Consider the following 27,181-nt stretch of genomic DNA (forward strand, 5'->3'; position numbering starts at 1 on the left):
ACAAGGGCTACTCCAATTCGGGCCAACACTCTCTGATAGATGGTTTTGTCGATGCTTCGGCATGTGCAATCCCTTCTTCTTGCGCGTGGTGGAGGGAGTGGAGGCACATGATCCGTACTTTAGGCTCACCGGGGATTGTTGCGAACAACTCTCTTTCTCTGCTAAGCAGCACGGTTGCTATGAGGATGCTTGCACTAGGTACTATCATCGATGTTGTTGGTGAGATGGTCCGGATGGTGGGAGCACATGCCTAGAGACAATTGTGAGATTTTTCCATGCCATGGTGCACGTGTTTGGAGAAAAGTATTTGAGAGAACCAAATGTGCAAGATACAGAAAGGTTGATGGCTATTGGAGAGGCAAGAAGTTTTTCGAGTATGCTCGGTTCTGCTAATTGCATGCACTAACAATGGAAGAACTGCCCCAAAGATTTGTGCGGTGTGTACCAAGGTCACATCAAAGAGGTCACCATCATACTCGAAGCAGTGGCATCAAAGGACTTGGATTTGGCATGCCTGATTCTCACAACGACATCAATGTGCTCCAGTGATCTCCTCTGTTCAGGAAACTTTGTAATGGGGAAGTGCTGCCATGCAACTACACCGTCAACAGGCATGACTACAATATGGGGTGCTGATGGTATTTATCCTTAGTGGGCAGCGTTTGTGAAGACCATATCTGATCCCCATGGCAACAAAAGGCCACTTTGCAACAATGCAAGAAGCGGCTAGGAAGGATGTGGAGAGAGCATTGAGAGTGTTCCAAGCTCGTTAGGAAAATTTTCACAGAGTTGCAATGATGTGCGAATCAGAGACTTTGTGGTAGTTGATGACATGCTGCGTCATTTTGCACAATATGATTGTCTAGGATGAGGTTGAAGGGTAGACTGAACCCATGATTTTTATAAGCCTGGAGAACAAGTCCACATCCTGAAACAAGATGCAAACAAATTATGAAGTTTCTGTAGATGCATCAGAATCTTCGATATTAGTAGGTGCACTTGCAACTACTCAATGATCTTGTGGAGCATATGTGGATCCACAATGAAAACCGAGGAAACCAAGGAGTTTAATGTTTGAATTGTGCACTTCAAATAAATTTTACGTTTTAACTATGTTTGCATTGTGAAACTACTCGATGATCTTGTGATATTCATGGATATGCATGGATTTGAGGGTTTAGATATGAGGAGTGTGGCTGTCCGGCAGGACATATGAGGGGTCATCCGGCACTATCCAGGGTTGTGTCCAGGCGCGTCTGCAGATGTTTGGGAGCCCAAATTTGCTAAGTCTATATGCTCTTAGATGATGAAGAAACTGCTTCGGTATTATCTGCTAAAAATTAAACTCCTAGTGTTCTCAAAGATCTCGCTAAGATATTGCATGTGCTTCAATTCAAAGGGAAGCTATTTTTTCTTGAATACCGTTCAAAAGGTTGTTTATTCATTAAAAAAGGACCGCAATAGCCAGCAAATGTTCTCTCTGGTCAATAACCAATAGCGGAACCTGGATGCCCATATTGGTTCCTATATATTCTACTAAGATCTTTATCGGTCGAACCTTATGATAACATACGTAATTCCCTTTGTCTGTCAGTATGTTACTTGCTCGAGATTCGATCATAAGTATCTTCATACCTACTTCAGTCTCGTTACCGGCAACCTTTACTCGTTTCGAATACATCATCTCGCAACTAACTCCTTAGTCAGTTTGCTTGCAAGCTTATTATGATGTGTATTACCGAGAGGGCCCAGAGATACCTCTCCGATACACGAAGTGACAAATCCTAATCTCGATCCATGCCAACTCAAGAGACACACTCGGAGATACTTGTAGAGCATCTTTATGATCACCCAGTTACGTTGTGACGTTTGATAGCACACAAGGTATTCCTCCGGTATCTGGGAGTTGTACGATCTCATAGTCAAAGGAATTTTTATGTGACATGAAGAAAGCAATAGCAATAAACTAAACGATCATATGCTAAGCTAACGGATGGGTCTTGTCCATCACATCATTCTCCTAATGATGTGATCGCATTATCAAGTGGGATCACATGTCTATGGTTAGGAAACCTTAACTGAGGGAGTCCTGGACTAGGGGGTGTCCGGATAGCCAAACTATCATCATTGGCCGGACTCCAAGACTATGAAGATACAAGATTGAAGACTTCGTCCCGTGTCCGGATGGGACTTTCCTTGGCGTGGAAGGCAAGCTTGGCAATACGGATATGTAGATCTCCTACCATTGTAACCGACTCTGTGTAACCCTAGCCTTCTCCGGTGTCTATATAAACCGGAGGGTTTTAGTCCGTAGGAGGAACAACAATCATACCATAGGCTAGCTTCTAGGGTTTAGCCTCCTTGATCTCGTGGTAGATCTACTCTTGTACTACCCATATCATCAATATTAATCAAGCAGGAGTAGGGTTTTACCTCCACCGAGAGGGCCCGAACCTGAGTAAAAACATCGTGTCCCTTGTCTCGTGTTACCATCCGCCTAGACGCACAGTTCGGGACCCCCTACCCGAGATCCACCGGTTTTGACACCGACATTGGTGCTTTCATTGAGAGTTCCTCTGTGTCGTCGCTCATAGGCCCGATGGCTCGTTCGATCATCAACAATGACGCGGTCCGGGGCGAAACTTTTCTCCCCGGACAGATCTTCGTATTCGGCGGCTTCGCACTGCGGGCCAATTCACTTGGCCATCTGGAGCAGATCGAAAGCTACGCCCCTGGCCATCAGGTCAGATTTGGAAGTTTAAACTATACACCCGACATCCGCGGAGACTTGATCTTCGACGGATTCGAGCCACAGCTGAGCGCGCTGCACTGTCACGATGGGCAGGATTTAGCTCTGCTGCCGGACAGTGCCCTGGAGGCCGCACAAGAGTCCGCTTCGACCCTTAACTCGGAGCAGACTGCGCCGATCGAGGATGGGTGGCTAGACACCACCTCGGGGGCTGCTATCTCTATGGTGATGGAGCCGAATACCGACCCTGTCCCTTGTGAAGCTCGTGACTCCAAGGTGCTGGACTCTTCTCCGGACCCCGAACCTTCCGCGCTCCTGCCAATCGAACCCGATTGGGCGCTGATCATGGAGTTCACCGCTGCGGACATCTTTCAGCACTCGCCTTTCGGCGACACCCTGAATTCGCTAAAGTGTCTCTCTTTATCAGGAGAGCCTTGGCTGGATTATGGCCAGGACGGTTGGGATGCGGACGGCGAAGAAATTCAAAGCCCACCCACCACCCACTTCGTAGCCACTGTCGATCACTTATCGACATGCTAGATTTCGACTCCGAAGATATCAACGGTATGGACGACGATGCCGGAGACGACCAAGAACCAGCGCCCACAGGGCACTGGAAAGCCACCACAACTCACGATATGTATATATATATATATATATATATATATATATATGGTGGATACACCTAAAGGAAGCGATAATTAGGAACAACGGGACGCTGCGAAGGAAAATTCCTCCGAAAAACAGCCTAAACGGCGACGCAAGCGCCGCCCAAAGTCCCGCCTCGACAACGACAACACCCATACAGACCCAGCCAAAGAGCAGGGCGAACCAGTGGACGACGAACATGCCCCCAAGCAACCATCCGAACAGGATGAATTGGATAGGCAACCCATCCCCGACGAAAACAACAGTCCGAATGATCTCACGCCGGACACATCGTTGGAGCAGAAGAACCTCCACAAAAGGCTCGTCGCCACTGCACGAAGTCTGAAGAAGCAGAAGCGGAAGCTCAAAACAGCGGAAGACGTACTCAGAATGAGATGGAGCAAATTACTCAAGACCGCAGACAAATACAGCGATAGTCGCCAAGCAAAGAGCTACCCGAAGCGCAAACTATTGCCCGAATTTGACGAGGAGGCCGTAGAGCCCCCAAAATCAAAAAGCAAAGAGGTCGCCCGGTCGGATAGACGACCACATGACAAACAAAGAGCGGCAAGCGGCGCCGCACACAAGACGGCACGTGATCCACATAAGGATCCTCGCAAAAAGGATGGCCTGGTCAGATCCATCTATGGGCCAAGAAAGCAAGCTCCAGAAGGCACCACAACACGTCGAGTATTTGAAAATCACGGCACACCCAAATACAGGGGCGCCACACACCCCCTATGTTTCACCGATGAGGTGCTGGATCATGAATTTCCAACGGGATTCAAGCCCGTAAATATAGAGGCATACGACGGAACAACAGACCCCGGAGTCTGGATTGAGGATTACATCCCGCACATACATATGGCTAGAGGAGATGACCTCCATGCCATAAAATACTTACCCCTCAAGCTTAAAGGGCCAGCCCGACATTGGATCAAAAGCCTCCCAGAAAATACCATTGGAAGTTGGGAAGAGCTCGAGGATGCGTTTTGGGCAAATTTTCAGGGGACTTATGTCCGCCCTCCGGATGCAGACGATTTAAGTCACATAACTCAACAGCCCGGAGAGTCAGCCCGCAAATTCTGGAACAGGTTCCTCACCAAAAAGAACCAAATAGTCGACTGTCCGGACGCCGAAGCCTTAGCAGCCTTCAAGCATAACGTTCGAGACGAATGGCTCGCCAGACACCTCGGCCAGGAAAAGCCAAGAACAATGGCCGCACTAACAAGCCTCATGACCCGCTTTTGCGCGGGAGAGGATAGCTGGCTGGCAAGATGTAGCACCAGCGACCCAAGTACATCCGAGGTCAGGGATGGAAATGGGAAACCACGACGCAGAAAGGACCAGCGCCGGACTAAGGAAAATGGCCCAAAGAGAACTGCACTCAACACCGGGTTCAAAAGCTCTCGGCAGAACAACAAAACACTGCCTCTCAAGGACAACAGCGACGAGCTATCTAACCTAAACAAAATCTTGGACAAGATATGCCAAATCCACAATACCCCCGGGAAGCCTGCAAACCATACCCACAGAGATTGTTGGGTCTTCAAGCAGTCCGGCCGACTTAACACCGAACACAAGAGGCTCGACACACCAAGTGAGGACGATGACGAACCCCACAAGCAGAGCACCGGAAAACAAAAGAATTTCCCACAAGAGGTCAAAACAGTAAATTCACTTCAAGTGATAACAGGGAAAAATAGAGCGGTGCCCACCAAAGTACGCGCCGCACGGTCCACCCCAGCGGAGTCCCGAAACTGGGTGTCAAAACCAATAACTTTCGACCATCAGGATTACTCCGGAAGTATCCGAAACGCAGGATGGACTGCTTTGATATTGGATCCTATAATCGACGGACTACAATTTACACAAGTCCTAATGGACGGCGGCAGTGATCTAAACCTGCTATACCGGGACACAATCCGCAGAATGGGGATACACCCAACCAAAATTCGCCATAGCAACACTTCCTTTAAAGGAGTGACGCTAGGCCCATATGCCAATTGTACGGGCTCCCTACTACTAGAATTGTGTTCGGTTCATCCGACAACTTCCGTCGCAAAAAGTTAATCTTCCACATCGCCCCATTTAAAAGTAGCTATCAAGCACTATTGGGACGCGAAGCTTTCACCCGCTTTAACGCAATACTGCATTACGCGTCTCTTACACTTAAAATGCCCGGTCCACGCGGCATCATCTCATTAAAGGATAACTTCGAGTGTTCCTCGACTACGGAAGAACGTGAGACTGCCTTGACAGCCACACACTAGTCCGGCTTTGCTGATCAAAGCCCCTAAACAGGTCATTCAGACCCCGGACACGGTTAGGCGAGTCCGGCATAAATAAACAAGGGGCTTACTAGCCGCGTACCCCTTTACAAGGGGCTCCACGCATGCACAAAAAGAGACAATAAAGCTCAATTTTATTCATTCTTTGAATCATACTCTGTTTATTTCAAAATACATCTTTCGCACGGACTCTTTTCCAACTAAGTTCTTCTCTTTTACAGATGAACACCGTGCGACACCCGTCCAGGATACGGCACAATGGAGACACAGGCGCAGACGTGCAGTAGGGACCCGATGCAAGGATTCTTTTCAGATTAAGACCCTGCGTAAACCTTTTTTACTGTCTCTTGTTGATACACATCCCCCGGTTTTTGCTATAACCGAGGAGGAATCTGGCGTTTTGGCATCGGCCGCGTCAGAAATTTTTGCGCGTACCTGGACACTAGGGGCTTAGGGCATTGTTCCGCCCGTTTTCATAAAGACCGAATACCTTAGGGAGTGTTCGGCGTCTCGAGTTAGGCCTTATATGCATCAGCTCCGAATCATGTCTTTGGTCAAATGTTGGGTTTGACCGGCTCCTGTGTTTTGCTGCCTTACGTTTCGCTTTATCGGCAAACGCGGCACCAGGAGAACTACTGCGATTGTGCCCCGGTTCGCCCAGGTGAGCACCTCAGTAGAGAAAGCCGAAAACTGACTGTCATGATATAGCGAGAGACTGGTCAACCACTCGATCGACTACCGGAATGTTTAGAATTCCTCCGCTTTAACGAAGGACCATTTCCCGGTCAGGCACATACGCGCCCCGAAATTCGGAGAGCACAGTGCCCCTAGGGGCTATATAGTAGCCCCACCATCGAACTCCTATGGCTAAGTGAAAGTGATAAAGCATTATAGTCCGGTTGCCTAGTTTGCTACGCTATCACCTCCTTCACAGGACCAAGACGTTGGAGTAAGTGTGAAAATGCGCTTTTTTTGCAAACACCCAAGCACTATGTGCGTGGGGGCTGAAGCCGAGGACTGCCATCTTTCAGGTTATATACACATATACGTTAACGGCCGCACAGGAGGTATTTTAACACTTGAACGCCCAAGTATAAAAAGCCCTTATATTATATTTGAAACATGGTTTCACAAATCATACATGTCATTTGAACATAACGTTTTTCGAGCACTGCGACTCTATTAAACGAGCGCCCTGCAGGATTTCCTCAAAATAGTGCTCGGCTGGTAATCGGCTTCTGTCCGAGTCCTGGGATGCAACGTCGGTGGCCTCCATCTCCGCCCAGTATATTTTGACACGGGTGAGAGCCATCCATGCACCATCTATGCATGCCGACCGCTTCATCGCCTTGATATGCGGCACCACATCAAGGAACTGCTGCACCAAGCCAAAATAACTCTTCGGCTCGGGCCTTTTCGGCCACAAATGAGCCACGACATCCTTCATGGCAAATCCAGACAACCTATTCAGCTCATCCCACTCGGCTAATCGATCGGTTAATGGAAGTGAACGCTCCGGACTATGGAATTGCGACCAAAAAAGCTCTTCCATTCCGTGATCCTTTTGGCCCCGGAAGTGTGCGACTGCGTCTGCAGCACTCGCCGCCAAATTCAGATAAGCATCCTCCGCACCCCACAACTGGCCCAACTGAGTATACGTCGGATCCGTGAATTTCCTACGTAGCAGAAAAGGCTTTCCAGCCGCAATATCCCCGGCCTGACGTAGCTCCTCCTTTATAGCCCTCATCGCGGAGCGGGCATCCTTGGCTTCGGCGGTGGCCTTCTTCAGGTCCTCTTGCTCCGCTCGGCGTTCTCTTTCAAGAAACTCATAGCGGTCGGTAGCATCCTTCAGCTTCACGGCCATTTCGGCCATTTCCTCCCTGCTTCGGCAGTGAACAGCCTGTTCGGCTTTTAGCTCTTCGGTCGCCTTCAAGGCAGCCGCATTACTTTTTCTGGCTTGCTCCTTGGCTCAGGCAAGCTCTGCCCGAAGGTCCTCCATAGCAGCGGCGCCATCTACATTAAGCATACATGTCGTAAGGCACGGGCATCAAGCTCCCTTACAAGGCGTCCGCGGAGAAGCCATATACCTTGTGACTCGTCAAGTTGTTTATTGACCAGCACGATGTCCGCATCTGCAACGTCAAGTTGCCACTTCAGTTCGGCAACTCTATCAGTCCGGCTGGCCACCGAACGCTCCACCACCTGAGTAGGAAGGGCGACATCTTATAACTGAGATTATGATCCTCGACACGCTGTCGCTTTTGACAACGTACCGAGTCTCAGGGGCTACTATCTATACAGGGCGCATTCTATGTGCAAAACTGTCAAAAGGTATATCATTTTTGCGTACCTCAAACCCCGTCAGTAAACTTCTGACGGCCTCATGCAACCCGCTCTCAGCGGATGAAATCCTTTCAATCACCGTACTCATCAACGTACGGTGATCTTCTGAGATAGACGCACGCCCGAGCAGATCCTTCAGCTCCTTCGGCCGTACACCAGTTGGTGCCGAACTCTTCGGCCCCGCCGGACTCGGGGAGAACCTCCGCGACGACACCTCAGGGTTCTCCGCCCCGCCTGACGGTGCGGCAGATGGAGGCGTTTCGCTCTCCATCATCTCCGGATGAAGATCCCCCGAAGATGAGCTCTGCTGAGAAGGGCTGAGATCTGAACTACAAGGTAAAACTTCGGTTATCTTCAGAAATAAAAACAGGGATGTCCCTTATTACAAAACTCCCCTTTCTACTTACGGCTCGCTAGAGGGCTGATTCCCTTGGGGAAATAGTGCGGCCGGGGCTTCTCCTGGCGCAGGGCCCTCTGCTGAAGATTTCTTCCCCCGCTTTGAGGCCTTGGCCTCCGGATCTTCAGAAGCGGTCCTCTTCTCCCCCTGGAAGGAGGGATTCTCGATCCCCCCTTTCTTAAGAGCCTCCCTAGCAGAGGCGGTAGTTTTCCCGTTTCCCCCTTCGCCCTCTTCCGAAGGCGCAGCCTCCAGCATCTTGATTAACACAGGATCCGTCGTGATCTCAGGGAGGGGGGCCGGACACCATATCAGTTTTGCTTTTGCTATCCACTCCTGTTCAAGGGATAGCTGGTTAAAGGGCAAGTTTATGATAAATGTATGGACAACATGTCCGGGCACATGACTACTTACTTGAGTATCTGGGCGATTGCAGCTCAGGCCTGCGTCCTCGGTCAGGTCCGGACACATCTCTTGTGATCCGAAGAACAGTTTATACATCTCCACGGGCGTCGCACCCATGAAGTGTTGGAGAGCTCATGGTCCCTCCAGATTGAATTCCCACATGCGGAGGGGGCGACGTTTGCAGGGCAGAAGGCGCCGAATCAGCATGACCTGCGCCACCACAACCAGATTGATCTCCCTCTCTTGGAGGTCTTGAATACGGCCCTGCAATAATGGCATGTCCTTGGACGGCCCCCAATCAAGCCCTTTGTTGACCCATGATGCCAGCTGTTGGGGAGGGCCCGAGCGAAAGGCAGGCGGCGCCACCCATCTGGTGCCCCTGGGAGCGGTGATGTAGAACCACTCCTGTTGCCACAAACCGAGCTCCTTTTGAAAAAAGCCCTCGGGCCACGGAGCGTCAGCTCTCTTGCTTATAACTGCCCCTCCGCACTCTGCCTGCCGCTCCTCGATCATCTTCGGCTCCATGTTGAAGGTCTTGAGCCACAATCCGAAGTGAGGAGTGGTGTGGAGGAAGGCTTCGCATACGACAATGGACGATGAGATGTGGAGGATGGACTCCGGATCCAAGTCGTGGAATTCCAGCCTGTAATAAAACATGAGCCCCTCACAAAGGGGTCCATCGGGAAGCCTAAACCCCGACGGAAGTGAGACACGAACACCACACTCTCACCAGGCTCGGGAGTGGGAATGACTTGCCCTTGGACGGGCAGCCTATGCGAAATTTCGCCAGTTAGATACCTGGCGTCTCTCAGCTTTAGCACATCTTCTTCCGTGACGGAAGAGGGCATCCACCGGCCCTGTAGGTCGGAGCCGGACATTGGCGAAGGTCCGAAGCGCCTGAATCTGGAGCCTTGGGTGTTGGAACTCGGGGCGAGGGGCGGATTCGATTGAAGATTGAAGAAAAGGAACAGGCCTTGGTCTTGTTATAAAGGGGTTGAATACCAAGAGTCGTCCCCATAGCCGTTTGGGACTCGCCTTCGATGGAGGGAGCGAGCCAACGGGTGCGGTTGGGTTACCCACGTCCGTATTGATGAGAATTCCGGAATAAGGGGACATGATCTCTGCTTTGACAAGACATGCCAAGGAAACCGCTTCGCTAAACGCGCTGAGGTGGAACAATAAAAACGATTCGAGTAAAGGCTTGGCCGTGGTGTGACGTCATGCCACGAAATACGTCAGCAGATTGAACTTGTGTGAATACTATTCTCTCTACGGTGGAATGTGGAATTTATTTTGCAGAGCCGGACACTATCCTGGTGTTCAAAATCTTCTATGGATTATTCGGAGGAGGAACCCGCCTTGCAATGCCAAAGACAATATGCGCGCCGGACTCGTCGTCATTGAAGCCTGGTTCAGGGGCTACTGAGGGAGTCCTGGACTAGGGGGTGTCCGGATAGCCGAACTATCATCATTGGCCGGACTCCGAGACTATGAAGATACAAGATTGAAGACTTTGTCCCGTGTACGGATGGGACTTTCCTTGGCGTGGAAGGCAAGCTTGGCAATACGGATATGTAGATCTCCTACCATTGTAACCGACTCTGTGTAACCCTAGCCTTCTCCGGTGTCTATATAAACCAGAGGGTTTTAGTCCGTAGGAGGAACAACAATCATACCATAGGCTAGCTTCTAGGGTTTAGCCTCCTTGATCTCGTAGTAGATCTACTCTTGTACTACCCATATCATCAATATTAATCAAGTAGGAGTAGGGTTTTACCTCCACCAAGAGGGCCTGAACCTGGGTAAAAACATCGTGTCCCTTGTCTCCTGTTACCATCCGCCTAGACGCACAGTTCGGGACCCCCTACCCGAGATTCGCCGGTTTTGACACCGACATTAACCATCTTTGATCAACGAGCTAGTCTAGTAGAGGCTCACGAGGGACACGGTATTTGTTTATGTATCCACACTTGTATTTAAGTTTCTGACCAATATAATTCTAGCATGAATAATAAACCTTTATGATGAATAAGGAAATATAAAATAACAACTTTCTTATTTCCTCTAGGGCATATTTCCTTCAGTCTCCCACTTGCACTAGAGTCAATAATCTAGTTCAAATGTCATGTGATTAACACCCATAGTTCACATCGCCATGTGACTAACACCCAAAGAGTTTACTAGAGTCAATAATCTAGTTCACATCGCTATGTGATTAATAGCAAAGAGTACTAAGGTGTGATCATGTTTTGCTTGTAAGAGAAGTTTAGTCAACGGGTCTGCCACATTTAGATCCGTATGTATTTTGCAAATTTCTATGTCTACAATGCTCTGCATGGAGCTACTCTAGCTAATTGCTCCCACTTTCAATATGTATCTAGATTGAGACTCAGAGTCATCTGAATCGGTGTCAAACCTTGCATCGGCATAACCCTTTATGATGAAACCTTTATCACCTCCATAACCGATAAGCATTTCCTTTGTCCTCTTTAGGTACCCAAGGATAATTTTGACCGATGTCTAGTGATCCACTCCTGGCAAGGCACACAACAGGTCTGGTACACAGCATGGCATAGTTTATAGAACCTATAGATGAGGCATAGGGAATGACTTTCATTCTCTCTCTATCTTATGTCATGGTCAAGCTTTGAGTCTTACTCAACTTCACACCTTGCAACATAGGCAAGAACCCTTTCTTAGACTGATCCATTTTGAAATTCTTCAAAATTTTGCCAAGGTATGTGCTTTGTGAAAGTCCTATTAAGCGTCTCGATCTATCCCTATAGATCTTGATGCCCAATATGTAAGTAGTTTCGCCAGGCCTTTCATTGAAAAAATCTTATTCAAGTAACATTTTATGCTATCCAGAAATTCTATATCATTTCCAATCAATAATATGTCATCCACATATAATATTAGAAATGCCACAGAGCTCCCACTCACTTTCTTGTAAATTACAGACTTCACCGTAAGTCTGTATAAAACCATATGCTTTGATCACCTCATCAAAGCGTATATTCTAACTCCGAGATGCTTGCACCAATCCATAGATGGATCGCTGGAGCTTGCACACTTTGTTAGCACCTTTAGGATTGACAAAACCTTCTGGTTGCATCATATACAACTCTTCTTTACGAAATCCATTAAGGAATGCAGTTTTGACATTCATTGCCAGATTTCATAATTATAAAATGCGGCAATTTCTAACATGATTCGGACAGACTTAAGCATCGCTAGGGGTGAGAAAGTCTCATCGTATTCAACCCCTTGAACTTGTCAAAAACCTTTTGCGACAAGTCGAGCTTTGTAGATAGTAACATTACCATCAGCATCAATCTTCTTCTTAAAGATCCATTTATTCTCTGTGGCTTGCCGATCATCAGGCAAGTCCACCAAACTCCACACCTTGTTCTCATACATGGATCCTATCTCAGATTTCATGGCCTCAAGCCATCTGTCGGAATCTAGGCTCATCATAGCTTCTTCATAGTTTGTATGTTCGCCTTGGTCCAATAACATGACTTCCAGGACAGGATTACCATACCACTTTGGTGCGGAACGTGTTCTGGTTGACCTATGAAGTTCAGTAGTAACTTGATCTGAAGTTTCATGATCGTCATCATTAGCTTCCTCTCTAGTTGGTGTAGGCATCAGGGGAACAGTTTTCTCTGATGTGCTACTTTCTAATTCGAGAGAAGGTACCTCATCAAGTTCTACTTTTCTCCCACTCACTTCTTTCGAGAGAAACTCCTTCTCTAGAAAACACCCGTTCTTAGCAACAAAGATCTTGCCTTCAGATCTATCATAGAAGGTGTACCCAATAGTCTCTTTAGGGTATCCTATGAAGATGCACTTCTCTGATTTGGGTTCGAGCTTATCAGGCTGAAGCCTTTTGACATAAGTGTCGCATCACCAAACTTCAATAAACGATAGCTTAGGTTTCTTCCCAAACCATAGTTCATACGATGTCGTCTCAACGAATTTAGAGGGTTCCCTATTTAACGTGAATGCGGTTGTCTCTAATGCATAACCCAAAAATGATAAAGGAAAATCGGTAAGAGACATCATAGAACGCACCATATCTAACAAAGTACGATTATGACGTTCGGACACACCATTATGTTGTGGTGTTCCAGGTGGTGTGAGTTGTGAAGCAATTCCACATTGTTTTAAATGAAGGCCAAACTCGTAACTCAAATATTCACCTCCACGATCAGATCGTAGAAACTTTATTTTTTTGTTACGATGACTCTCTACTTAACTCTGAAATTCTTTGAACTTTTCAAATGTTTCAGATTTGTGTTTCATTAAGTAGATGTACCCATATCTACTCAAATCATCTATAAAGGTTAGAAAGTAATGACACCTGCCGCGTGCCTCAACACTCATTGGACCGCATACATCGGTATGTATTATTTCCAATAAGTCATTAGCTCGCTCCATTGTTCCGGAGAATGGAGTTTTAGTCATCTTGCCCATGAGGCATGGTTCGCAAGTATCAAATGATTCATAATCAAGTGATTCCAAAAGTCCATCCACATGGAGTTTCTTCATGCGCTTTACACCAATATGACCTAAACGGCAGTGCCACAAGTATGTTGCACTATCATTATCAACTTTGCATCTTTTGGCATCAATATTATGAATATATGTATCACTATGATCGAGATTCAATAAACATTCACATTGGGTGTATGACCATAGAAGGTTTTATTCATGTAAACACAACAACAATTATTCTCCGACTTAAATGAACAACCATATTGTAATAAACACGATCTAATCTTGTTCATGCTCAACGCAAACACCAAATAACATTTATTTAGGCTCAACACTAATCTCGAAGGTAGAGGGAGTGTGCGATGGTGATCATATCAATCTTGGAAACACTTCCAACACACATCATCACCTCAACCTTAACTAGTCTCCGTTTATTCTGCAACTCCTATTTCAAGTTACTAATCTTAGCAACTGAACTGGTATCAAATACCTAGGGGTTACTACAAACACTAGTAAGGTACACATCAATAACATGTATATCAAATATACCTTTGTACACTTTGCCATCCTTCTTATTCGCCAAGTATTTGGGGCAGTTCCACTTCTAGTGACCATTTTCTTTGCAATAGAAGCACTCAGTTTCAGGTTTGGGTCCAGCTTTGGGCTTCTTCATGGGAGCGGCAACTTCCTTGCCATTCTTCTTGAAGTTCCCTTTCTTGCCCTTACCCTTTTTCTTGAAACTAGTGGTCTTATTAACCATCAACACTTGATGCTATTTCTTTGATTTCTCCCTCCGCTGATTTCAGCATCGCGAAGAGCTCGGAAATCGTTTTAGTCATTCCTTACATATTATAGTCCATCACGAAGCTCTACTAGCTTAGAGATAGTGACTGGAGAACTCTATCAATCACTATCTTATCTGGAAGATTAAATCCCACTTGATTCAAGTGATTGTATTACTTTGACACTCTGGGCTATTCTCCTCCATCTTGTAGGCAAAGTACTTTTCAGAGGTCTCATACCTCTCAACACGGGCATTGTCTGAAATACCAATTTCAGATCTTGGAACATCTCATATGTTCCATGGCATTCCAAAACGTCTTTTGAGCCTCGATTCTAAGCCGTAAAGCATGGCGCACTAAACTATCAATTAGTCATCATATCGAGCTTGTTAAACATTCATAACATCTGCATCGTCTGCTGCAACGGGGTTGTCACCTAGCGGTGCATCAAGCACATAATTCTTCTGTGCAGCAATGAGGACAATCCTCAGATCATGGACCTAGTCCGCATTATTGCTACCATCATCTTTCAACTTAGTTTTCTCTAGGGACATATCAAAAATAGGGGAGCTATATCGCGAGCTATTGATCTACAACATAGATAAGAAAAAAAAACTATTAAGACTAAGTTCATGATAAATTCAGTTCAATTAATCAAATTACGAATGAACTCCCACTTAAATTAACATCCCTCAAGGTATCTAAGTGATACATGATTCAAATCAACTAACCCATGTCCGATCATCACGTGAGATGGGGTAGTCATCAATGGTGAACATCTCTATGTTGATCATATCTACTATATGACTCATGGTCGACCTTTCGGTCTCCAGTGTTCCGAGACCATGTTTGTACATGCTAGGCTCATCAAGTTTAACCCAAGTATTCTACGTGTGTAAATCTGGCTTACACCCATTGTATGTGAACGTAGAGTCTATCACACCCGATCATCACGAGGTGCTTCGAAACGACGAACTTTGGCAATGGTGCATACTAGGGGAGAACAATTTTATCTTGAAATTTAGTGAAGGGATCATCTTATAATGCTACCACCGTTCTAAGAAAAATAAGATGCATAAAGGATAAACATCACATGCAATCAAAATATGTGACATGATATGGCCATCATCATCTTGTGCTTTTGATCTCCATCTCCAAAGCATCGCCATGATCTCCATCGTCACCGGCTCGACACCTTGATCTCCATCGTTGCGTCGGGGTTGTCTCGCCAACTATTGCTTCTACAACTATTGCTAACGCATAGTGATAAATTAAAGCAATTACATGGCATTTGTATTTCATACAATAATTAAGAGACAACCCTAAGGCTCCTGCTGGTTGTTAATATTACAAAACATGACCATCTCATACATCAACATATATCACATCATGTCTTGACCATATCACATCACAACATGCCCTGCAAAAACAAGTTAGACGTCCTCTACTTTGTTGTTGCAAGTTTTACGTGACTACGATGGGCTTCTAGCAAGTACCGTTGTTAACTACGCAAAAACCACAACGGTGATTTATCATGTTTGCTGTTTTAACCTTCTTCAAGGATTCGCCGTAGTCAAATTCGATTCAACTAAAGTAGGAGAAACAGACACCCGCCAGCCACAGATACATCTCCAACGTATCTATAATTTATGAAGTATTCATGCCATGTTTATAATATTTTTACATGATTTTGGTATGATTTGATTAGAACTAACCCGGACTTGTGCTATTTTCAGCAGAACTACCGTGGTGTTGTTTTTGTGCAGAATTAAAAGTTCTCGGAATGCGCTGAAAATCAACGGTTTGGAAAATATAAAAAATATTGGAATGAAAAGCTACCAGAGGGGAGTCCCGAGGCCAACACGAGGGTAGAGGGTGCCCCCCTAGGGCGCGCCCCCTACCCCGTGGACTCCCGTGGGCCCCCTTGATGTGAAATGGACGCCAACCCCTCCTATAAATCCTAAAAGCCCTAGAACAGAAGGGAGATCGGAAGTTCCGCCGCCGCAAGGCTCCAGAACCACAAGAGATCTATCTAGGCCCTCTCCGACACCCTGCTGGAGGGGGCCATCATCAACGGAGGCCATGGGGGAGGATCTCGGAGGGTCCATCATCACCATGAAGGCCAAGGACCAGAGGGAGAACCTCTCCCCATCCAGGGGGAGGCCATGGAGGAGGAAGCACAAGGGGGAGAACCTGTCCTTCTCTCTCTCTGCGGTGCCAGAGTGCCATGGGGAGGGGAACCATCACCGCGGTGATCGTCTTCATCAACATCACCATCATCATCATCATCCTCATCTCTTTTACGCGGTCCACTCTCCCGCACCTCACTGTATTCAGCTACTTGAATATGGTGCTTTATGCCACATATTATGATCCAATGATGTGTTGCCATCCTATGATGTTTTGAGTAGATTTCCTTTGTCTTTGGGTTGATTGATGATCTAGATTGGTATGAGTTGTATGTTTTATTATTGGTGTTGTCCTATGGTTCCCTCTATGTCGCGCAAGCGTGAGGGATCCCCGCTGTAGGGTTTGCAATATGTTCATGGTTTGCTTATTGTCCGCGTTGCGTGAGTGACTAAAACACAAACACGGATAAGTGGGTCATGGCGTATGGGAATAAAGAGGACTTGATACTTTAATGCTATGGTTGGATTTTACCTTAATGATCTTTAGTAGTTGCGGATGCTTCCTAGAGTTCCAATCATAAGTGCATATGATCCAGTATGTTAGCTTATGCCTCTCCCTCATATGAAATTGCAATAATGATTACCGATCTTGTTAACAATTGCCTAGGACGAGTCCGCACACTGACTCATCATTATTCCACACTCGCTATTTATAATACTTAAGTTATATATTCTAACTTTATGATAACAACACATACTTTTATATTTTAGCTCTTTGATATCATCCAAAGTTATCCTCTTCATACCCACAACATAGTTTTATTTCTCGTTTCTAGTTGGAAGCAAACATTTGGTGTACGTAGAATTGTATCAGTGGCAGATAGGACTTGATAGAATATTGATCTTACATTTAGCTCCTTGTGGGTTCGACACTCCATACTTATCACTTCCACCTTTGGAAATTCCTACAATGATTCCTTGCACTTGGGGATTATCAAGCTCTTTTCTAGCACCGTTGCCGGGGAGCAATAGCGTTGGGTTGATATTCTCGTGTATGCTTGTTTGCTTTCTTCACTCAGAGTTTTTGTTTTCCCTTTTTGTTTTTGTTTTCTTTAGTTGTGGGTGAAACTGATAACCCACAAGTATAAGGGGTCAATTGTAGCCTCTTTCGATAAGTAAGAGTGTCGAACCCAACGAGGAGCTAAAGGTAGAACAAATAATCCCTCAAGTTCTATCGACCACCGATACAACTCTACACACACTTAACATTTGCTTTACCTAAAACAAGTATGAAACTAGAAGGACTTTGTAGGTGTTGTTGGATAGGTTTGCAACAATATAAAGAGCACGTAAATATAAACTAGGGGCTGTTTGGATAAAGAAGCAATAAAGTTAGTATAGCGAGTGTGGAAAAGTGGTGGTAGGAGTTGTGAAATTGTCCCTAAGCAATTGACTACTTTACTAGACCGATAGCAAGTTTTATGTGGGAGAGGCCACTGCTAGCATGTCATCCCTGACTTGGAATTCTATGCACTTATGATTGGAACTATTAGCAGGCATCCGCAACTACTAACGTTCATTAAGGTAAAACCCAACCATAGCATTAAGATATATTGGTCCCCCTTCAATCCCGTATGCATCAATTTCTATGCTAGGTTGAAGATTCTGTCACTCTTGCCCTCCAATACATAGTCCTATCAACATACAACTAACCCTATGGTGTGATCCACGCGCACGCTCATATGATGGGCACCAAAGGACAGCAACATAACTACAAGCAAATTAAACCAATCATAGCAATTCACCAATTACCAAAAGGACAACGAAAATCTACTCAGACATCATAGGATGGCAACACATCATTGGATAATAATATGAAGCATAAAGCACCATGTTCAAGTAGAGGGTACAGCAGGTTGCGAGAGAGTGGAGCACTGTAGATAGATGGGGGAAGGTGATGGAGATGTTGGTGAAGATGATGGAGGTGTTGGTGTAGATCACGGTGATGATGATGGCCCCAGCGGCGTTCCGGCGCCACCGGGAGAGAGGGGGAGAGAGAGCCCCCCTTCTTATTCTTCTTCCTTGACCTTCTCCCTAGATGAGAGAAGGGTTTCCCCTCTGGTCCATGGTCTCCATGGCGTGGGAGGGGCGAGAGCCCCTCTGAGATTGGATTTGTCTCTCTGTCTCTCTCTGTTTCTGCCTTCCAGATTCTGCCCTTTCACCGTTTCTTATATTCCCGGAGATCCATAACTCCGATTGGATTGAAACCTTCAACACAATTTGTTTCCAGATATTAGCTTTCTTGCGGCAAAAGAAGAGTAGGAACTGCCTTACGGGGTGTCCACGAGGGTCAGGGGCGCGCCCACCCCCCTGGGGGGCGCCCCCTATCTCGTGGGCCCCTCGAGCATCGTCTCACGTTGATTCTTCTTCCCAAAATTCATAAATATTCCAAAAATATTCTCCGTACTTTTTTATCCCGTTTGGACTCTGTTTGATATGGGTTTTCTGCGAAACATAAAACATGCAATAAACACGAACTGGCACTGGGCACTGGATCAATATGTTAGTCGTAAAAATAGTATAAAAAGTTGCCAAAAGTATATGAAAGTTGAATGATATTTGCATGGAACAATCAAAAATTATAGATACGACGGAGACGTATCAGAAACATACAAAAAATTTAAAAGAATGAAAATACAAAAAGATTCACTTGCCTCATATGCCTAAGAAGTTTTTCAAAAGGAGAAGTGATTGGAAAGTTATGCATTGGAGAAGTGAGGGTCGACCTTGAACACTTGAGTTCATGCTCATGGAAACAATGTAGAATTTTTCATGGAAGTTTCTCTGAAAATAATTATCCCCTTGTATATATCCATTGTATTATAAAAATAATGTGCCAAGTTTTGGTTTTAGGATGATTAGATTGTTTATTTGATATGTGCAGTGCAAAAACAGAAACTTCGGTTGTAGCGCATGAATTTACATTTTTTACTGGAAAGTCAAACGGGTCTGAAACTTTTTGCACAGTACTTCTATACAATTTTTTAAGATTTTCCTAATTTTTTAGAATTTTTGGAGTTACAGAAGTATACGAAGTTTCCAGATCACTACAGACTGTCCTGTTTTTGACAGATTTTGTTTTCTATGTGTTGTTCACTTATTTTGATGAATCTATGGGTAGTATCGGGGGGTATGAACCATGGTGAAGTTGGAATACAATATATATAATGCTAATATGAAATTGGAATAAATTTACAACAGTACCTAAAGGTAGTGATTTACTTTATTATACTAACGGATCTCACAAAGTTTTTGTTAAGTTTTGTGTGGATGAAGTGTTCGAAGAACGAGGAGTTACCGATGTGATTAGAATAAAGAGAGGCGAGAGTTCAAGGTTGGGGGTGCCCAAGGCACCCCAAGTAAATATTTCAAGGATACTCAAGCATCTAGGCTTCGGGATGCCCCGATTGGCATCCCATCTTTCTTCTTCAACAATTATCGGTATACCTCGGTTTTTGTTTTGTTCACATGATTTGTGTCCTTTGTGTTTCTCTTTTTCTTCAAGAACCATACTAGTATGAGATAGCCCTTCATTGATTTATAGAATGCTTCATGTGCTTAACCTATATCTTTTGAGTATGGCCTTATAGAACGCTCTTTGTGCTTCACTTAAATATTTTGAGTATGATTTTATAGAATGCTTCGTGTGCTTCACTTATATATTTTTAGCTTGGATATTGGTTAATCTATATTAATTGTAGAATGCTCCATGAACTTTACTTATATCTTTTGGAGTATGAATAAGACTATCATCGAAAGTGGGTTTGGAAGAGGTCAACTTTAGGAAGTAATGATCCCACTATTTTGGAGGGTGTTGAATCTTAGTGTGATATTTACGAAAGTGTATTTGGAGAGGTCTTGACTTTAGTTAGTAATGATTCCACTATTTCAGAAGAGGTTCCAATTGATTATGAGAACAAAGTTGCTATCTATGATGATTATTGTGATGCCATGTATGCTATAAAGAATAATGTTAACCATGAAACTTGTCATCATGATTTTAATTTTCAATCGGATTATGCCTCACATGATAGTTATTTTGTTGAGTTTGTTCTCACTATTCCGAATGAGAAGAATTTTGCTTGTGTGGAGAGTAGTAAAATTTCTATGTTTGTAGATCATGGAAAGAATGCTTTAGGTGATGGTTATGTTGTTGAATTCATTCATGATGCTACTGAAAATTATTATGATGGGAGGAATATATGCTTGTTGGAATTGCAGTAATATCAAGTTTCCTCTCTATGTGCTTAAAGTTTCGAAGTTATGCTTGTTTTGCCTTCCTATGCTAGTTGATTCTTTTTCCCATAAATTGTTTTCTCATAAAATCCCTATGCATAGGAAGTGGGTTAGACTTAAATGTGCTAGTCATATGCTTCATGATGCTCCTGTTATGTTTTCATTCTTATCTTTCATGTGAGCATCATTGACATCATCATGCCTAGCTAGAAAAGCATTAAAGAAAAATGCTTGTTGGGAGACAAGCCAATATTTACCCTTACTGTTTTTGTGCATTCACATGATTAAGCTACTGTAGTAATTTTATAGCTTTTGCTTCAATAAAGTGCCAAGTAAGACCTTTGGGATGGCTTACGGTGATAGTTGATTTGATCTTGCTAAAAAAAAGAAACTTTTGCACTCATTGCCAGAATTTTAAAAAATCACAGAAGCATGATTTAGATCTGAAATTTTTACAGAAGATTGATATACAAATTTCCTAGGTTGTCCTAATTTTTCATAATTTTTGGAGTAGCAGAAGTATGGTTTCTGTTCAGATCATTACAGACTGTTCTGTTTCTGGCAGATTCTGTTTTCAACGCATAGTTTGCTTATTTTCTAGTTTCTATGGCTTATATTGCTCAATATATATTGTAGAAATGATATGGTATAGTAGGCATTGTGTGAGGACAATTATGAATATTGTCTTTGACAGTACCAAAGTGAATGATTTACTCTTTATCATACTAATACATCTCACGAAGTTCCATTAAGTTTTGTGTGATTGAAGTTTTCAAGTTTTAGGTGAGATATCGATATGAGGAGAATAAGGAGTGGAAAGACCCTAAGCTTGGGGATGCCCAAGGCACCCCAAGGTAATATTCAAGGAAGACTCAAGCGCCTAAGCTTGGGGATGCCCCGGAAGGCATCCCCTCTTTCGTCTTCAAAACCATCAGTATACCTTACTCAGAGCTATATTTTTATTCATCACATGATATGTGTTCTGCTTGGAGCGTATTTTCATTTTACTTGTTGTTTGAATATTGGATCTGAAATCTTTAATAATAAATCATTGGGTCTGAAATCTTGAATGAGAGACAGAGAGAGAGAGAGTCCTCCCATGGCTAGTTAATTATTTGACTAGTCAGTGTTCTTCACTTTTATCTTTTTGGAGTAGTTTGTCATTTACTCTCGTGCTTCACTTATATCCTGTGAGTAAATGGTTGAATGAACTGAATATCATAAATCTGAATTTATATATGTTTCATATGCTTATACCATGGGGAGTAATGACTTCGCACATAATAAGTATAGGTGGTAAATTTATTGGAAGTTAGCAAACGCAATATTGGTCACTTGAACAATTCATGAAAGAATATTGAAGAAAGAGAGATTTCATATATAAATATACTATCTTGGAAATCTTTTATACTTGTGAGCACTCATTAAAATATGGCATGCTAAAAAGTTGATGTTGGACAAGGAGGACAACTTAATGGGTTATGTTTTCTTATATTCGAATAGAAGTTATATTTTCATGGATCCTCCAACATGTTGAGCTTGCCTTTCCCTCTCATGCTAGACAAATTCTTTGCACCAATTAGAGATACTACCTGTGCTTCCAAACATCCCTTAAACCAGTTTTGCCATAAGAGTCCACCATACCTACCTATGGATTGAGTATGATCCTTCAAGTAAGTTGTCATCAGTGCAAGCAATAAAAATTGCTCTCTAAATATGTATGATCTATTAGTGTGAAGAAAATAAGCTTTATACGAACTTGTGATATGGAATAAATAAAAGTGACAGACTGCATAATAAAGGTCTTTATCACAAGTGGCAATATAAAGCAATGTTCTTTTGCATTAAGATTTTGTGCATCCAACCATAAAAGCGCATGACAACCTATGCTTCCCTCTGCGAAGGGCCTATACTTTACTTTTATCTTCTACCCTTATACAAGAGTCATGGTGATCATCACCTTTCCTTTTTACACTTTTTCCTTTGGCAAGCACTTTGTGCTGGAGCGATCCGGATATATATATCCACTTGGATTTAGGTTTTCATAAAGTATTATTGTTGACATTACCCTTGAGGTAAAAGGTTGGGAGGCGAAACTATAAGCCCCTATCTTTCTCTGTGTCCTAATACAACTTTGAACCCATAAATATCATGTGAGTGTTGGCAATTGCGAAATATTAAATGATAGTTGAGTATGTGGAATTTGCTAAATCGAAGCTTTTCCATAGAATCTTCTTGAAAATAAGATGAATTGCAATTGTTTGATGACTGAGAACATAGTTTGTTAGTTTCAAGAAAGTTTATGATCTATACTTTAACATGTGAATAGCTTGTTACTTGATCATGAGAAGTTTTATGAGTTGAGCTATTGTTATGATATATAATGATGCTAGAAAAGGTGACTGAAATTATCATTAATCAAACATGTGCACTTGCTAGCATTCACACTTCATAAATTATTTCTTTTATCATTTACCTACTCGAGGACGAGTAGGAATTAAGCTTGGGGATGCTGATACGTCTCCAATGTATCTATAATTTATGAAGTATTCATGCCTTGTTTATAATATTTTTACATGATTTTGGTATGATTTGATTAGAACTAACCCGGACTGACACTGTTTTCAGCAGAACTACCGTGGTGTTGTTTTTGTGCAGAAATAGAAGTTTTCGGAATGCGCTGAAAATCAACGGAGAATATTTTTGGAAAATATAAAAATACTGGAATGAAAATCTACCGGAGGGGAGTCCCGAGGCCACCACGAGGGTGGAGGGAGGCCTTCCCCCTAGGGCGCGCCCCCTACCTCATGGACTCCTCGTGGGCCCCTTGACATGAAACGACGCCAACCCCTCCTATAAATCCTAAAAAAACCAGAACAGAAGGGAGATCTGAAGTTCCGCCGCCACAAGCCTCCAGAACCACGAGAGATCAATCTAGGCCCTCTCCGGCACCTTGCCGGTGGGGGCCATCATCACCGGAGGCCATGGGGGAGGATCTCGGAGGGGCCATCATCGCCATGAAGGCCAAGGACCAGAGGGAGAACCTCTCCCCGTCTAGGGGGAGGCCATGGAGGAGGAAGCACAAGGGGGAGAACCCCTCCTTCTCTCTCTCGGTGGCGCCGGAGTGCCATCGGGAGGGGAATCATCGCCATGGTGATCGTCTTCATCAACATCACCATCATCATCATCATCCTCATCTCTTTTACGCGGTCTGCTCTCCCGCACCCCTCTGTAATCACCTACTTGAACATGGTGCTTTATGCCACATATTATGATCCAATGATGTGTTGCCATCCTATGATGTTTTGAGTAGATTTCCTTTGTCTTTGGGTTGATTGATGATCTAGATTGGTATGAGTTGTATGTTTTATTATTGGTGTTGTCCTATGGTGCCCTCCGTGTCGTGCAAGCGTGAGGGATCCCTGTTGTAGGGTTTGCAATATGTTCATGGTTTGCTTATTGTCTGTGTTGCGTGAATGACTGAAACACAAACACGTATAAGTGGGTCATGGCGTATGGGAATAAAGAGGACTTGATACTTTAATGCTATGGTTGGGTTTTACCTTAATGATCTTTAGTACTTGCGGATGCTTGCTAGAGTTCCAATCATAAGTGCATATGATCTAAGAAGAGAAAGTATGTTAGCTTATGCCTCTCCCTCATATGAAATTGCAATAATGATTACTGATCTTGTTAACAATTGCCTAGGATGATTCCGCATACCGACCCATCATTATTCTGCACTCGCTATTTATAATACTTAAGTTATATATTCTAACTTTATGATAACAACACCTACTTTTATATTTTAGCTCTCTGATATCATGCAAAGTTATCCTCTTCATACCCACAACATAGTTTTATTTCTCGTTTCTAGTTAGAAGCAAACGTTCGGTGTGCATAGAGTCGTATCAGTGGCAGATAGGACTTAAGAGAATATTGATCTTACCTTTAGCTCCTTGTGGGTTCGACACTCCATACTTATCACTTACACCTTTGGAAATTGCTATCATGATTTCTTGCACTTGGGAATTATCAAGCTCTTTTCTGGCGCCGTTGCCGGGGAGCAATAGCGTGGGGTCGATATTCTCGTGTATGCTTGTTTGCTTTCTTCACTAAGTAGTTTTTGTTTTCCCTTTTTGTTTTATTTAGTTGTGGGTGAAACATAAAAAAAATAATGAAAATACAAAAAGATTCACTTGCCTCATATGGCTAAAAAGTTTTTCAAAAAGAGAAGTGATTGGAAAGTTATGCGTTGGAGAAGTGAGGGTCGACCTTGAACACTTGTGTTCACGCTCATCAAAACAATGTAGAATTTTTCGTGGAAGTTTCTCTAAAAATAATCACCCCCTTGTATATATCCATTGTATTATAAAAATAATATGCCAAGTTTTATTTTTAGCATGATTAGATTGTTTGTTTGATATGTGCAGTGCAAAAACGGAAACTTTGGCTGTAGCGCGTGAATTTACATTTGTAGCGTGTGAATTTACATTTTTTACTGGAAAGTCAAACGTGTCTGAAACTTTTTGCACAGTACTTCTATACAATATTTGTTTATTTTCCTGTTTGTTTAGAATTTTTGGAGTTACAAAAGTATACGAAGTTTCCAGATCACTACAGACTGTCCTGTTTTTGACAGCTTCTGTTTTCTATGTGTTGTTCACTTATTTTGATGAATGTATGGGTAGTATTGGGGGTATAAACCATGGTGAAGTTGGAATACAATATATATAATGCTAATATGAAATTGTAATGAGTTTACAACAGTACCTAAAGGTAGTGATTTACTTTATTATACTAACGGATCTCACAAAGTATGTGGACGAAGTGTTCGAAGAACAAGGAATTACCGATGTGAGAAGAATAAAGAGAGGCAAGAGTTCATGCTTGGGGGTGCCCAAGGCACCCCAAGTAAATATTTCAAGGATACTCAAGCATGTAGGCTTGGGGATGCCCCAGTTGGCATCCCATCTTTCTTCTTCAGCAATTATCGGTATACCTCGGCGGCCATGGCCAATGCGCTATGCGGCGGCGGCGGCAGCGTGGCGGCGCCATGCAGAGACTTGGGCACCACAGCTACGAGGAGCTGGCAGCTAGCTAGCTAGCGGCGGTGCTGGCAGCGGCAACAGCTAGCTAGCCCAGTAGCTCGCGGCTCGAGCAACAACGATAGTAAGCAGGATGGCAGCAGCAGAGGTGGCTGCTAGGGTCCGGTGATCGCCGTCGTCGAGGTGTTCCGACGAGGTCGTGCTCGGGGAAGACCGTAGCGGGAGCTGAAACTTCCCTCCCGCCAACCGTTTCTATGTTTTACAGGCCCTTGTAAAAAAGAGCTAAAATCCCGTAGATATGGAGGAAATGAGCTGCGGTTTGGAGGATCCCTCAAAAAAATTCATGGATGGACGAATATACGGGATCTGTTCCTTCCGGCAAATTAGCCTCTGTCCCAAAATAACAGTTATTTTGGAGGATGGCCCGGTTTGTGGGATCTGCTAGAGATGCTCTTATGAACCTCAAAACAAAGAGTCTTCTTCTTTTATTATAAAAAAAAAGAAGAGTCTTCTTCTTTGTTCTAGATACTTCCATACTTTAATTCTATAGCTACAATTCAATTTAGATGAGAGGGATGACAAGAATCAAATCTACATCTTATTCTTAATGCAAATGTGACTCTGAATATACACCTTAGCTTATTCTAATATGGTATATCAATACTCAGTCGTACTTTCGTTATCTAAACTCTCACGTGTGAGGCATGTGTAGCTTACTAGTATCATATAGTATGCATGGTTGTATGTGACAATGTACGAAAGATTATGGTATCCATGTTAGTATGCATGATAATATCCTTAGCAGTCTTCTTCGTAAGAGCATTAGCTAGAAGTGTTACTAGTTTTACATTGATGTGTAATACCCAAATATCAAGTGCTTCCAATTGATTTACCTTCATGAAGGCTAAATAACAAGTAGTCGTTTCAATTAGATACACATTTAAGTTGCATCACACGAAACAAAGATTGCCACTGGATCTTATCCAACTTGCTATTATTTATTCTAAGGATGAGGAGCAAGGCGAAGTAGGCGTAGGACATGCATTATCTTATCTGTGATGTGTCATCCGTAAGCTATCAATGTGTTCAGTTACATTTCCTTACGTACTACATCCTTATACAAATATATGTGTATTACAGGTTTGATATAATGTAGTCGTCTAGTTCCCTACAGTTTGGTATATGTGTTATTGTGATGTAAGTTAAAAACTAAGAATGTTCTTCTTGGTATGTCAATTCCTATGTCATAATGCCATTTGTTCCTTTTTGCATACCAGGAGATATTATTGTGACATTTTTGTTGCATTGTACAAATATACAAAGTCTTCCCGCTAAGTGGATAACTGGCTATGAAATGCAACATGTGGTAATTCCTTCAATAATCCAATTAGATTTTGAGCCAACTCTTTTGGGCTCATGAGTGGTTGTGGAAATAAGATGTCCTCTCCCCAACTTATTCTAGAAGCCCAACCTAAAAAATTTAGAAGCCTATTGATTAAGGATTAACTAGTAGACTTCTAAAATAAAATTTTAGGTTGAGATTCTAGAATAAGCACGTGAGGGGTAGCTTATTTCCACAGCTAGTCATAAGCCCCA

Source organism: Triticum dicoccoides, chromosome 4B (assembly GCF_002162155.2).
Source record: "Triticum dicoccoides isolate Atlit2015 ecotype Zavitan chromosome 4B, WEW_v2.0, whole genome shotgun sequence".
NCBI lineage: Eukaryota > Viridiplantae > Streptophyta > Magnoliopsida > Poales > Poaceae > Triticum > Triticum dicoccoides.